Raw genomic sequence first — 14,469 nt, 5'->3', positions numbered from 1 at the left:
GACCAAAAGGTAGCATTGCTCTTTGCAAGGATGATATTTTGTAAAATAATTCCTTTCTTTTTTTTCTTAGCTTAAATATAGTTGCCCTGGAAAGCCTTCCTTGCTTTTGCACTCCAGGCGAAGAAACTCTGCTATCTGTTCCCATGATAATGTGTACTGCTTCCATCTTAGAACTTATCACACTTTACTGTAATTACTGGTTTAATCAACTCTACCACTAACTAAAAATAAGCTCTGTGAGTGGAGGATTGATTCTCTCTAGGTTATCAGAGTATTCACAAAACTTAGAATGTAGCATGGCTCAGAGTAGGTGCCCCAATACTGGCTGGCATATGAACACACAACTCAGTGGGTGGTGGGCATGAGCTAGCCTGCAAATGTGGATGTTACACAAACACATGGAGAAATTTCAGGACTGGACCAGTGAAACCAGTGTTGTATTTTGGAGTGAGATCTCTGGCTGCAGGGCCAAGAATGAATTGGAGGGAACAGAGCGAAGGCAGGGTGTTAGTTAGGAGGTTGCCACAGTGGTCTGGACCTATAGCAAGAAGGTGACAACGATGAAATATCACTAGCATCTAAGCAATTCATAATTGAATTCCTGAGAGACTTGCATGAGAAAAGGGCTGACACAGAAACCTGGGGAATACAAATGTGTAAGAGATGAGTGGGGAAGATGAGTTAATAAAGGAGACCAAGAGGAAGCTTCCAGAGAAACATGAAGAACAAGAGAGCATGTCAGGGACACTACAGGAAAACAGAATTAGGAGGAGGAGGAAGATGTGATCAGCAAGTTCAAAGTCAACCTACAGTAGAAGTAAGATTTTCATGAGGGTAGGAATCAGGAGTCATTTGTGACCTTGATAAAGTAGTTTGCCTATAGTGGACACAGGGACCTATTCCCATGGGCTTAAAATGAGAGCACATGAAACAACATTTGGGAATGTTTAATTTTCTAGGAGCTTCAATGTGAAGAGAAGGGAGCGATTAGGTAAAAAGGAAGGAATTGTACAATGCTGGGAGGGGGGTTTGGTTTTGTGATTGAATCTAATTGAGTATGTAAATAAACTGGGGGTAAGAAGGAGAGAGAGAGAATGAAGATGAGGGGAGGAATATATTTGACTTGGTGAAGTCTTTCAAGAACTTGGAAGGTCTTTGTAGAGCAGTTGGAGACTGTACACTTTCTTTTTTTTTTTTCCAAGTCAAACTGTATCCAGCTTTATTAAAGATACTTTTCATAAACAATTATGGTATTTCAGGCAGGACATGGGCAGACAATCTTTAACAGTATACAACAACTTTCTTCTTTAATGGACTCCCTTCTTTAATGGACTACCAAAATCGGAAAGCCACTATAAAAACCCAATGAAGTCTTCATTTGATGCTCTGAACAGGGAAGAAGTTTAGAGTGAGGTTTGACATTTAACATTTAGCAGATTGTTTGACACCTTTTCACAAGCCGACCCTGACTTTCAGGAAATGAAATGAAAATGGCAGAATTTGTCTGAAGATCTGCAATCTAGAAACGAAAACTGCTGCTCTTATGAGGGGTGCCATCTTAGTGGCATCACTGACATACTGGTAACTAATTATTGGGGGTCAGGTCCCAACAGATGTCTGTGTTTAAGGGAGTTAAGTCTATGTTGAAGGCAGAAAGGGAGAAGAGGGCATAAAAAATGAATGTTTTTCCACACCACAAGGTGTTTGTACCAAGGTGTTTGTGGCTATGTGTGTCAACGTCGGGGAATCCCTAGTCCTGGAATCCCTCCTCCTGGAAGCCAAGAGGAAGTCTCTTAAAATTAGAAGGGAAAGGTGTTTTCCCCCCATCAATTCAGCTTTGGAGACATTCTATTAGTGACATATGCCCCTTTCCCCAAAAACAACAATGAAGTGCTCTGTGTGCTAACAATATAGCTTAAAAAAAAAAAAGCAAAATTCTGCATTTTTATAAAACTTGATAAAAAATAGTATTTCAAACTGTACAATCACCAGAAGTACACAGTTATCAAAAATGCACACACTTCACTTGGCATCTCCAACACCTTCAGCTTTCTGTGCCTGGTCTGTTTTGGCATCTCCATTTTCTGCAGGGTTATTCCCCTCCCTGCCAGCATCGACTTTTCCCTTTTTCCCTTTGGGTACCTTCTCTCCCTTCTTAGCTGGGGCCTTCTTAGGCTTGGGCTCTGGCTTTGGAGGAGCAGGTTTAGCAGACAACCTTGCAGATCTTCTTTGGGGTTTGTCCTTCACCTTGGCTTTATCTCATTTAGCATCCCCTTCAGTCTTTCTCTTGGGCATGGTGGTGGTAGCAGCGGAACTAAGGCGTTGGATGCGGAGATGGAGCGGCGTGCGGGCTTTGGTCAGTCCGGGGATGGTTCTTGCCTCTTCTTCACACTGCTCTGACTGTGAACTTTCAATGACAAGGGACAGCCAAGGCTTTATGTGCTGTGTTCCTGAGAATCAAAGCAGAGGAAATGTGCTCTGCCCAAGGGAAGCCAACGTGGATGGAAGGAGAGAAGGGGAAGGAAGGAGGGGATGGCTAGGAGAGAGAAGATGGAAGGAGAGGGAATGTCACTCTCATCAATTAGATAAATCACGCTTTCTTCTACAAGGTAGAGCAAATGAAGGGGTGGAAGAAGGACCCGAAATATTCTTCTCATATTGCTTGCTCCTGAGATGTGCAAAGAAATCCCCTTTCTACTTATGAAAATAAGTAATAGAGTAAATTTGAACTCCTGCACCTGACCCCCAGCCACAGGGTGGTTCCTGGGCCCTCAACCTAGTTAAGGGGACTGCAGGAGACTAATTCTGGTGCTGAGTTACTTTCCAAGATATGTCAGAGCTTAACAGCAGAGGGTAATAGCTAGGGGAGGGTCCTGCTCCATTTATTTGAACAGGCTCAGAGAGAATATCTCAGTTTTGAAGTGTGGGCCTGAGAACAAACCCAGTGGGCCCTATGAAGATCCAAAGATCAATACTCATAAGCCATCCAAAGGCTATGCATAAGGCCTGATCATTGAATAATTTCACATCCCAAGCACACAAAGTGTTTATGATTCCCAACACATTTTTGCAAACCATTTGATTTCACTTGGAACAGATTGCTGTCAGGGGGAACATTTTCCAGGTGGGGAGTTCCCCTTTTTTTCACCCTTGGCAGCCCTTCCTGACGTTCTCAGGCACAAGTCTGCACCCTTACGCTGTGAACCTTTACCCTCTAACCCTTTCCTGAGCTAATGGAGCCCCTTTCAGCAGCAAATCATTCCCTGAGCCTGTATTACATCTCTTCTTTGCAGGATTTGCTCCATGGGTATAATTGGCTGCATTCAGCTCCCCTCTGTCCATAACACCATAGATCATACAGGCAGAGATGGATCCCTGGTGAACCAGAACAGGATTATAGCTTCAGGAAGGCATTAAGATATGCATATTTTATTTTACCATCCTTTGGGTAAAGGGCAGCCAAGGTTTGTGTCTTCCTAAACAGCTTCCCTAGCTAAATAGTGAATGGTGAAATAATGCATTATATAGGTTATATCCAATCAAATACAAGGGCCACTTATAGGGGAAAACAAGTCTGAAACCTTCCCTTTTTGTGACCCCATACTTTGAGTGATGGATGAAGTGCTTCTGTTGCAGAACACAAACTCAATTAAAGCAGTTCCCACACATTGCTGCTGAAATCACTTTTGAATGTCCCTATCCTATAAACATATCATATTATAATATTAATGTGAAACTTGCTCACTTTATTGCCTCAGTCCCTTCACAGTTCATTGATTTACCAGATGCTAAGCATGCATCCCTTTTACTCCTGTGTGTGTGTGTGTGTGTGTGTGTGTGTGTGTGTGTGTGTGTGTGTGTTTTATCATGGAGGATGCATTATCAAAGCCAACCAAAGTTCCTCGTTGAGGTTTTTCCTATCAATTGCTTCTTATGGTTTGTAGCATATGGACAGTTTATTCTCTCATCAATCCTCAATGGACCATTTGTGTCCTTGATAATAATAACAGCATTAATGAATGTGTTCCCATTTCAGGATATACCATTATCTCAAGTTAATTTAATTAAACAGCACCACAGCCCTGTATCCCTGCTTCCTGTTGTTCATCATGCTGTTCTCTCACACCCCAAAAGAATGTGTTCCTGAGCTGACAAGGCTCATTTTTCTGTTTTGAGAAGCATGGAGGATCACTGGATGAGAATGCAGGGAGACCAGGATTGGTTAATGGATGTGTAGTTGCAAGAAGAAGGCACTTATGAAAAGAAATAAAGTTCTTCTTGCCAAGAGTTTAGTGGACTAATAAAACAAGCATAGACAGAAATTGATTCAAATCACAGTTCTGCCTCCTACCAGCTTTTTGATCGTGGGAAATTTTAGTTATTTTAGTTTTGATGCCATCTATGAAATGGACACAAGAATAGACTTCTACATGGATTTTAAAAGAATTAATAAAATAATGTAAGAAGAGCCCTTAGCACATAGTTGGAACTCCATAATGTTAGCTCATTCAGTTTCTTCTTTAAGTCCTTCAACTTGACTTTCTGCAGTAGAAGATATTTGTAAAAATTGCAGGTGTGTGCCACTTTACACAGAAGGTGTGTTTCTAAATAAAGCGTGTAAATTAGATTGGAGAAATGAGTCATATTTTAAATGTAGTGGGGGGTATGCTGTTTAAACTTCCTGTGTTGCACTCTCTTGTGAAGCAAAATTACCCAGTTACCTATAACAAGTATGCATAAAGTAACAGATTGCCATAGAAAAAAATGTCTAAATCTGTGTTACAGATCTCCTTTTTTATGTGGTCACAGAAATAATGGTAATGCCACTGAATAACACTTACTGAAAGCTTACTGTGTATACTCTGCTAGTGCTTTACATGTATTCCTTACATTCTCTGTGCAATAGCTACCATATTATCCTCATCTTATAGATGAGGAGAGAGACATAGGAAGGACATACAATATGTTCAAGGTCACATAATGAGTGGCAAACTCAAATTTAAATAACCAATCTGGCTCTCCTGAGTCATTTCAGGGCAAGGCCTCTCTATAATGGGACCCCAAAAATCAATACTTGAAAAGCCTATCTTCCCTAATCCAAAGCATCTTAAGAACCTAAATTATATTCTATTCATTTTAAGAACGTCTCATTGTACTCTCAACTTAAGATTCTTTAGCACCTTAATTGTACTCAAAGTTTTCTTTAAAACCACATTTGCCCCTGGGACCATTACTAAAATATGCCACCTGGCTACTTAGTTTCTGCAGAAGCAAAGTAGATGGCATCCTCCAACTTCTCTTGAAATTTTGTAGTTCCTTGGGCTCTTACTGAAACCACACATCTCGTTCTCTCCATTTTTATGTGAATTTATGCTGACTAGGACCCTGGTTGTGCATTAGACATTGAAATCTAGAGTATGGATATATTAAAGGGTCAAGGATGGTAAAGAGATGAGAGAATTTAAATGTCTCCTCAGTTTAATCCATTGAGATTGAAGAAAGAAGATGGGAATCTAATTACTCGTTATTGCACAATCTTCTCTGCACCAAACCACACGCTGGATATTTTCAGCAGGAATGGCAAGAGAGGTGTTTAGGGTACTATATTTTAGGAGCTGCCTACTCTTGGGGTTATGCAAGTGCACCAGCCCTGATTTTCATATACTCATTTCACTTAATGATCATGGGATACTTGATGGGTTGGTGTCTTAGTCCATGCAGGCTGCCATAACAAAATACCTTAGACTGGGTAATTTATAACCAACAGAAATTTATTACTCACAGCTCTGGAGGGGGAAATTCAAGATCAAGTTTCTAGCAGACCCAGTATCTTGTGAAGTCTCACTCCTCATGGATAGCACATTTTCACTATGTCCTCACATGTCAGAAGAAGCAAACAAGTTTCTTTAGGACTCTTTTATAAGGGCACTAGTCACTTTCATGAAGGTTCCACACTTGTGACATCTCCCAGACATCTCCTAAAGATCCTACCTCTTAATACAATCACCTTGGGGGTTAGGTTTCATGTGAATTTTGGGAGGACACACATTCAGATCCTAGCTATCTGTATTAACAGTTCAACACATTTGTATCACATCTGTAAATGGATAAGAATACAACTCTAAAGCCAACCTGTGTTATCAGCCTTGTTCTTATAAATTCATCTTTTCAGTATACCCCTATGTTATCCAAGATTTAACTCAGAAAGAATTTGGAAGATGATTCTTGGCATTATAATGTCGTTTAAGCTAGGATCCATGTAAGCAGCAGATGTCTCTCAACTATTTCTGCCACTCAGAATGACTCATCTCAACTATCAATTTCATGAAACATGGTCCCTTGAGAAGAAGAAAGAGCAATAAGAGTACAGCCCAGGATATTATGAAGCTCCATGGGTGGCAAAGATTTACCAGGCTGCATAGCATTATAAATAATTAGAGAACCCAACCTTAGTGATTGAGAATCTTTATACTCAGGAGAGGTTAGAGAGTCCAGTCCTCAACCAATCTTCTACTTACTAATCTATAAGGAAATTAAGGTATCTAGTTGAGCAAATAAATGACCTAGGAAAATTTAAGATTCGTAGGGGCCAAGGATATATCAAGACTATCCTGCACATTTGAGCACCAAAGGGAATTTCTCTCAAGTCAGATTGCTTCGTATTTCCCACTTTTAACTGTGTCTCTTCCTGGAAAAAGGCAGGTCATAAATACATAGTTGGAAAGACATAACAAACTTAAATAATTCTCCAAACCCTGAAAAACCCTTTCTATTTCTTCTACTCTCTTCTTTTTGACGATTTCTCAAGCAAAGTATTTTTGATTCAGTCCCATGCAAAGAATCTGACATACTTTATTTTATAAAAATGGTTTTGAGATTTGGGGCAAGGAGTCACTCACACATTTCTAAAGACCCCAAGAGTTTGAATCACGCCTCCAAAGTGGTTAGTCTCTCTCTTCCCCCTGAAGAAGCTCAGTGCCTACCTCATGCCAGCTTCATTCAATTAGATGTCATTTTCAATGGCAAGTCAAGTAATTTAGCAATGCTATCAGTTCATGATAGAATTGTTCTCCTTGGCATTGTCAACAACCTGCTTGGTGCTTCCCCAGTAAACTGCCCCAGGACTAAGCATTTACACCTTGCCGAATGTCCTGAGCTGGCCAGGGTTAAAAGCTCAACTCCATAGACAGCGTGTAATTCACATTTCATGGTCTTTAGCAAGCAGAACCAGAGCTAAGGAGCCATGATTAAAAAAAGAAAAGGAGAAGTTTATCTTGTAGCAGGTTGGAGAGACTCACATGAAGTGCACAGGAGGACCTGAGCTGGAAAGAGCCAAGGCAGTTCACACACTGCAGAGGATGTTGTTCTGGGATGATCATCAGGGTATGTTTTGCTCAGGCCTTACTGAATAGGGACAATGGTCCAGTTGGCCTAGTTCTCCAGGTCTGCTACTGGGTCAGATTCTGTCATCAGAAAAAAACAGTTGTCTGGGACAGCCTAAAAAGATGTTTGAAAAATAACAGTAGCTACAATGTCCTGATTAATCACGTGTGTATTCTCAGGACAAGTCTAGTGCCTGGTATGTGAGTAGTTAAGATTACTTTCAGAATACAGAATCTTAACATATATTAATGGTTTTTCTTTGCTTCACTTTTCAACTCTCTTGTCTGACTCCACTGATATAGTCCTCAAGAAGAGATGACATCCCCACATATAGACACACATTCCTGGACCAAGTCTTCTGATACAAAAGATCTTGGAAGATCTATCAGGTCTTCAGCACCAAGAAGTCAGGTCTTAGAAGGTCTACCAGGAGCTTATTAATCCCCTTGAGATCTTTTCAGAAAGTAAAACAAAGATAACTTCATGATTAAAATGCAGGTGCCTCTTGGTTAACCAGGGCCAGCATGCTTGTTACAAATAGAACTAGTCTAGGATCAGGAATTTAGGGCCAGCCAAGCCCATCTACCTTTATAATCTTGTCTTAACTTGATCACCTATGAAGACCCTATTTCCAAATAATATCATATTCAGAGGTAATGGGGTTAGGACTTCAACATCTTTTTGGAAGGCACAATTCAATCAATAATAGAAAGCTTTATGGTACATGTAAAACTTGAGCTGGATCTTAAAACTTAGAAAGGATTTATATAGGTGGTGAGGAGAGAGCTCGTTGCATTCTAAGAGAAAATTGCACACAAAAAGGATGTACAATTTGGAATAAGCAAATGCTCTTCAACAAAGGAGCTGGTCAATTAAAGAGAAAATCTTTGGAAATCAAGTTGAATAGGGAGTGTGGGTCTAATGATGGAGGGTTTGGACTGACAGAGACTTTTCAAGTTGAAATAGTATGAAAAAGAGCACAAAGGCCTGGTGTGGTGAAAACAGTGTTCTAGGAAGATCAAGAGACAGGGTGATGAACAGGAGAAAAGAGACAAAAGTGACGCTGGTCTAGGAAGCTCTTAGGATGATCCAAGGTAGATATGGTAAAGGCCTAGATAGGATGGTGATCCTGGCTATGAGTAATTCTTGCCCTAAATCTCTCTCAAGGTAGGTATTTAGCCACTCTTTTTGTGCACATGATGCACATTTTGTAGTGTAAACTTCTTTATATGGCACCAGATGGATACAATGAAGCACTGACTGCCCTAGACAAGATCTATAGCATAACCATCAACATCGTAGTGCTTATCATCTTCATTCTCTTATTAGCCTCGACCTGGACATTTACATGTAGACTCAACTGGCCTATAACAGGGAAATGAGCTGGATTCATTTATTCGCCCAACATTGAACTGGACTCAGTTAACACATCACCCAGATCTATAGACTTGCCTCATTTTGCAGCCAGAATGGTCCCAACAACAGTTTGTGCTGTGCACACAGTCTCAAAGCCCAGTTGCTGTTGCGATCACCACTGTTGCAACAAATTGAGGGGCTCCTCAGGCAGCACCAACAGAAAGATATCTGTGTGCCTGCAACTGCAGGCCTAGATCCACAAGGGCTCTTACCCTCCCGGAACACGACCAAATAGTGCAGAGGAGTTCATTCCTCATTAGTTGGATTTTGACCAAGGGATGACAGATAAATTCTTCTCCCGCCTTTCCTTCCAGAGACACAGTAATTCATAAGGCCTATCTGAAGACATACCAGAGACCAAGGAATCAGCTGCACTTGTTACAAAGCTGTGGCTAGTTCAGGAATGTTTCACCTTGCATTTGTTCTTCCTCCTTCACTGCCTCAGTCTCCTTTGTCCTCACTGTTGTCTTCCTTGGATTGCATTCCCCATTATTAAGTGCTTGATGTCTGGGAAACCCAGGTTAAGACAATCAATAAAAATTACATACATTCTAATCACCAACCATATCCTTGACTGTTGTAGGTGGTGGAAAGAGATTGGTGTTCCATGAAACAACCATAGTACCTGCTTCATATTCATGGAGTTTCATCCTATAAGTATGTAATTATAAATGGAGATGAGCACTCAGAAGGAAAAGAACTTGTTTCTAAAGTACATGATGAAGAAGGCTGACCTAGACAAGGTCAGGGAAGGTGCTCCTGGGTGGGGATTCTTGTGAAGCCTGTGGGATATGTAGGAGTTGTGAGGTACAGTTTGATAGAAAGGAAGGAGGGCCAGGTGTGTGGGATGGAAGTGGTGCGGCCAGTGTCTACAAAGGCCCAGGGGCTGAGCACTGAGTGGACATCACGCAGAAAGCTGCTGAAATATAAATGCCTGGGCCCTACCTTGGAGACCACTTGTAAAATGGAAAAATAATCCCTGGGATAGAGTAGCAAGTTTACTGCCTAAACTTAGTCTAATACATCAGTCTTGAGTAGTACATGGGAAGATTCTTAAGTCTTCCTTTTAAATCTTGGCCAAGTTTGGAAACCACTGGACTAGACATTTGGGCCTGCCCTGAATAATGAAGAAAAGTTTTGTGTGCTTTTTCCCCGATGTCAGAGGTCATCTCCTTTCCTCTCATTACCCCCTGTTTCCTTCCTTTCACAATCCGTGCCTATCTGGTGCTGGAGCTCATGTACACACACACATGCACATCCTCAGTGCCTGTTTTTCTCTGTCCCACTCTTCCAAGTTATGCCCTGGGCTGAGGGCCTTTTTTGATCCTTTTCTTCAGCAATGCTGACCTGACCCACTTTGTAATCCCTTAATACCCTGCTAGTTGCTAATCGATAAAGTTATCTGTAGTTACATATTGATTGATCAAAAAACATTCTAGATAATCAAAACCTAAATTACATGCAACGATATGGCCCTGTGTGGTCCCATGACTTTCAAAGACATTCTAAATTCTGTAACTCATTTAGTATATCAGGCAGAACAAAATTGTTGTGCAGTGCTAGCCACACTCAGCAGGTTTGATGTGTCATCGCTGCCCAAGGTGAGGCAGTAAACTTGCTACTGTATCCCCAGAGAACACATTTCAATCTTATCAGGGGTCTCCAATCTCTTTCTTAAGGCAAAGGAGTGGCTGGTATTTGGCTCATCTTAAGCTTTGATAGGGTGAGAGTGAGAATACAAGGGTAATTCAGCAGGAGGAACCTTTTATGTGGGAAGCAATACAGTAAGGGGGTTAAGAGCAGCATGTCTGGACTTATGAATGAAAGACTTAAGTTCAAGACTCAGTGCTGTAATGTATTAACTGTGTGGTTTTGGCTCATTTACTTAATATCTCTGACTCCAGCTTCCTCAGTTGAAAGAAGGGAAAATAGCAGTACCAACTGCATAAACTGGGTACCAAGCTTAAATGAGATAATACATTCAAAGCATTTAACAAAATGTCTAGCACATAGAAAACCCACTCTCTTGTTGTTTTTTTAAAACAACATAGGCAACTGCCTTCCCTTTTGTGAGACTAGCCGTAGAGCCCACAGGAAAAGAAAGTGAATTTGTTTGTATTGATGGGAGGTGGGGAAATAAGAAGGAAGAAATGAGGGAGCAAAGGGAAGAAAAGATTGCAAAGCCCTCAGCTCCCCAATGTGGCCCTCTTCTGATTTCACCGGTCCAGGTAGGCCATTTTCCTGCCCTGCCTGGAGGAGTGGAAATTGAACAGTGATCTAGAGAATTGTCTGTTCTGACCATTAGTCAAACACCAGAAGCGAGTTAGACCTAATTGTCTTTGAAGCATCTGAAGACTAAACACTTTTTTAGAGGTCAGACTGGCTAAAAAAGAGGCAGAGGTACCTAGGATGAAAATAAAGACATAATAGGTTCATATAGTTGGTTTGAAAATTAGCTTTAGGGGTCTCCTTGCGTGGTTTCCTAATGGTGTGAAACATAATAATGGCTTTAGCCATAATAAAGATAAATTAGGGTTTTTTTTCCTGAAAAATAATGAAACCTTAGTAAACATCCCAGGTTTATCACTTAATTTATCCCTAGCTCATGGGGAAAGAGAAAGCATGAGAGAGCATGAGACAGACCTCCCCCCAACCCAGCCCCCATTTTTAATATTCCAGGCTACTAGATTTCAATAACCCACTCTCCAGCAATGTGTGTCTCATTTCCCTGGACAGACCAAATAGGCAATAACAGCCTCTCGGTTAGAGCACTAATGTTGTAATTTAGAACTTCTGTCAAGATGAAAGATCTTTGCTGGGATCCTCAGAGGGCCCACAGCAACACTTCAACCCGGGCCCAGATAATGAAGTTTTCATTATTAAATAAAGATATTTTAGGAATGTCATAAACCATAAATCCGTTCTCTTCTATTGCTCTGCCACCCTATTGTGTTTATTTCTAGCAAAAGTCCATCCTCTTTCAATTGCCCCAACTCCTCCAAACTTGATGTTTCTTGCCTTTCAAACCCCAAATCCCACTGTGATGCACTTATGTTGCTATGGTGACAGAAAACCACGTCTTCTCCCACATGAGACCCAAAGACTATAAAAGAGGAAGCCATGTTTGGAGGAGGTGAGTCTCTGCTCCCTCTCCTTGTTGGCTTCCTCCTCCCCAGCTCGTCCTCAACCAGCTGAGAGACTGACTCCACACAGTTTTATCTCACATCAAGGAAATGCTAACATGTGCCATCAGGCCTAGCTGTTCTTAAAAATTATGGCACTATCAATTGTTAATGTGAATTCAGTACTGGTTGGAAGCTTTCGACTCTGAGTCCTAGGGAAATTATTCATCTGTTTATCCATTTGCCAAATGTTAGGGTATGGTTTCCTTAAACCCTATCTGCCTTTACCTGGCTCTGATCTTGACCTCAAGAAGACAGACAGCCTTACTAGGGCTGCTCATACCCCCTTATAGACCCAGCCGCATGCTAGAGAGCAGAGAGGAACAAAGATGAACACTTTAGTTTTCCCCAAGGCCTGTGACTCTGAGGAAAAAGGGAGCTCAGACACTTCTCAGAAGACTGCATAGATAAGAGAAAGAGGACGTCTGAAATTGGAAACTCATTTAACTGCTACTAGCCCACTGTGGGACTACACCTGACAAGTCAGCTCTCTACAAGATTTAGGGTAAATTTTCCAGTCTATCACAGTGAAATGAAGGAACTCTCATTTTCACATAACCAAATGTCTCTGCTGTGAGTTAGGCCCATATTCAAAGGAGATAAAGTTCTATTTACAATAGTACATAATATTATGTTCTTGGAGGGGGAGTGTTAGTACATAGACATGCAATTAGTTTGTATCTTTTTTTTTGTTTGTGGCTATGATCCAAATAGAAGCAAAAAAAATTTACTAGATTAATCAAAGAAGAATTTGTAGATCTATGTGAGAACAAAGACGATGACCCTATATGGCTTCCAGCCATCTCTGTGAATATTTGACGTTGAACAGATTTAGCTCTAAGATATAGCCTTAAAAAAAAATCACTTTTTCATCTACACTACTCAATGAGCTTCAAGAACAGTTGGTATCAGCAAAAAACACTCCTTTCTGAAAACATCTGAGAATCATAATTATGATTTTTATATATAGCATATATATATATATAAATCTATCAAAGAGCACAGTTTGGGATATTTATTGGGGAAAGGACACAACAAGCCATAGAATGCTATCAGCATTTGAATTAATTGAAAATAAATTTCCCCTCCCAGCACTAAACAAATGAGGAGTCTTTTGTGTGATAACACTCACACCGGCCTGTAATAGGTTGCTAAGATTCCACTAATTTAAAAAATCTCATTTGAAGATAGTTAATGGTTTTTGCATTTCTACAAAGCACTAGTCAGACTACATTCCCCTGAACTTCAGGGTCTGTGCTGATTACTACTCAATTAGTTTTGATTCAATTCACTGAAGAAAAATGTCCATTTCATTAATGTGGAGAAATAACCATTGGACACAAAATATATTTCCCAGTATTGCTATGGCAACGGAGATGACACAGCTGAGCTCAGAATGTTAATGTCTTCCCTGGGACTATGTTTTTAAGTTGGTGTGCTGTCATTAATCCTTGCTAGGTGGGGGTGGCTAGTGCCATTTCACTGCTGTGATTGGCAGGCAGAAGAGCCCACAGAACTCACAAGAAGGCTGGCTTCCTGCCACACACCTCCCTTGTGAGCTGGACATATCAGCGGCAGCATCAATAGCTGCTTTGCACATCCCCAGGGTACCTCTCTATGAGACACGCAGAAGTTCAGCTGGGCAGTGAAAAAGGCAGTCCATCATCCAGTTGAGTGTTCCTACATGTTTCCTGTTTTGTGGATGTGTGTGACTGTCCAAGTGATAAACTGAGTTTTGAGCTCTTCATTGATACATTCCAGTCAGCCTAGGCTGACCCATATTCACAGAGTAAGGTGAGGAGAAGGGCCTCAGCAATTCAGTAAACCTGGAGAACTCTGTCCCTTTAAGGGGAACTTGATTCTTGGACGAGTGAACCCCACAGAAAGTGTAGGCAAAGAATTGAAAAGCAGATTCTAGATTACTGAAGCAAAGAAACAGATCTGTTTGTGTGGAATGGGGGCAAAAGCACCAATACCAGTCTTCAAGAATGATATATGTGGTCTTTATTTAAGTGTTAATTAGGGCAGATAGCCAAATTAAACCATAACAAAATTTCATTTGGAAGGCTAAATTTTCCAGATCAAATAGATAATTGCCCATATTTTCCCTTAAGCTATGTCAGCATAATCTTAGGTTACCAATTAACAATTAATTGCTGTGTACTATATCCAGAGTTCCATACATTATGATACAAAGATTAAAGACATAGAGACAGTGCCCTCAAGGGATGGTTTAATAGGAAGATAGTATATGAACCACTAGCGAAACTTACTATTTACTGAGTACTGACTATGTGCCTGGTAGTGTACTAAGTATTTTATATGTATTATTTTATTTAATTATCATATTAGCACTATGAGGAAGATGTCAGTTTCATTTTACAACCAAGTACACTAAGATTTTAAAAAGGCACTTGGCTAGTCAATTACTAGTTCAACTACAGCAAGTGATTGGCAGAGCTGGATTTAAACACAAGTCTGCCTGACT

General features: G+C 40.7%; 1 pseudogene; it reads right to left on the bottom strand.

The window, feature by feature from the left end:
- Positions 1 to 2,022: 2,022 nt before the first annotated feature.
- Positions 2,023 to 2,295, bottom strand: LOC103275765 (annotated as a pseudogene).
- Between the last annotated feature and the right edge of the window lie 12,174 nt (positions 2,296 to 14,469).

This window comes from Carlito syrichta, unplaced genomic scaffold (genome assembly GCF_000164805.1).
Source record: "Carlito syrichta isolate Samal-C Ts95f unplaced genomic scaffold, Tarsius_syrichta-2.0.1 Scaffold315708, whole genome shotgun sequence".
NCBI classification, from domain to species: Eukaryota; Metazoa; Chordata; class Mammalia; order Primates; family Tarsiidae; genus Carlito; species Carlito syrichta.
The sequence above is the reverse complement of the archived record's forward strand: the minus strand, read 5'-3'. Positions and strand labels throughout refer to the sequence as shown.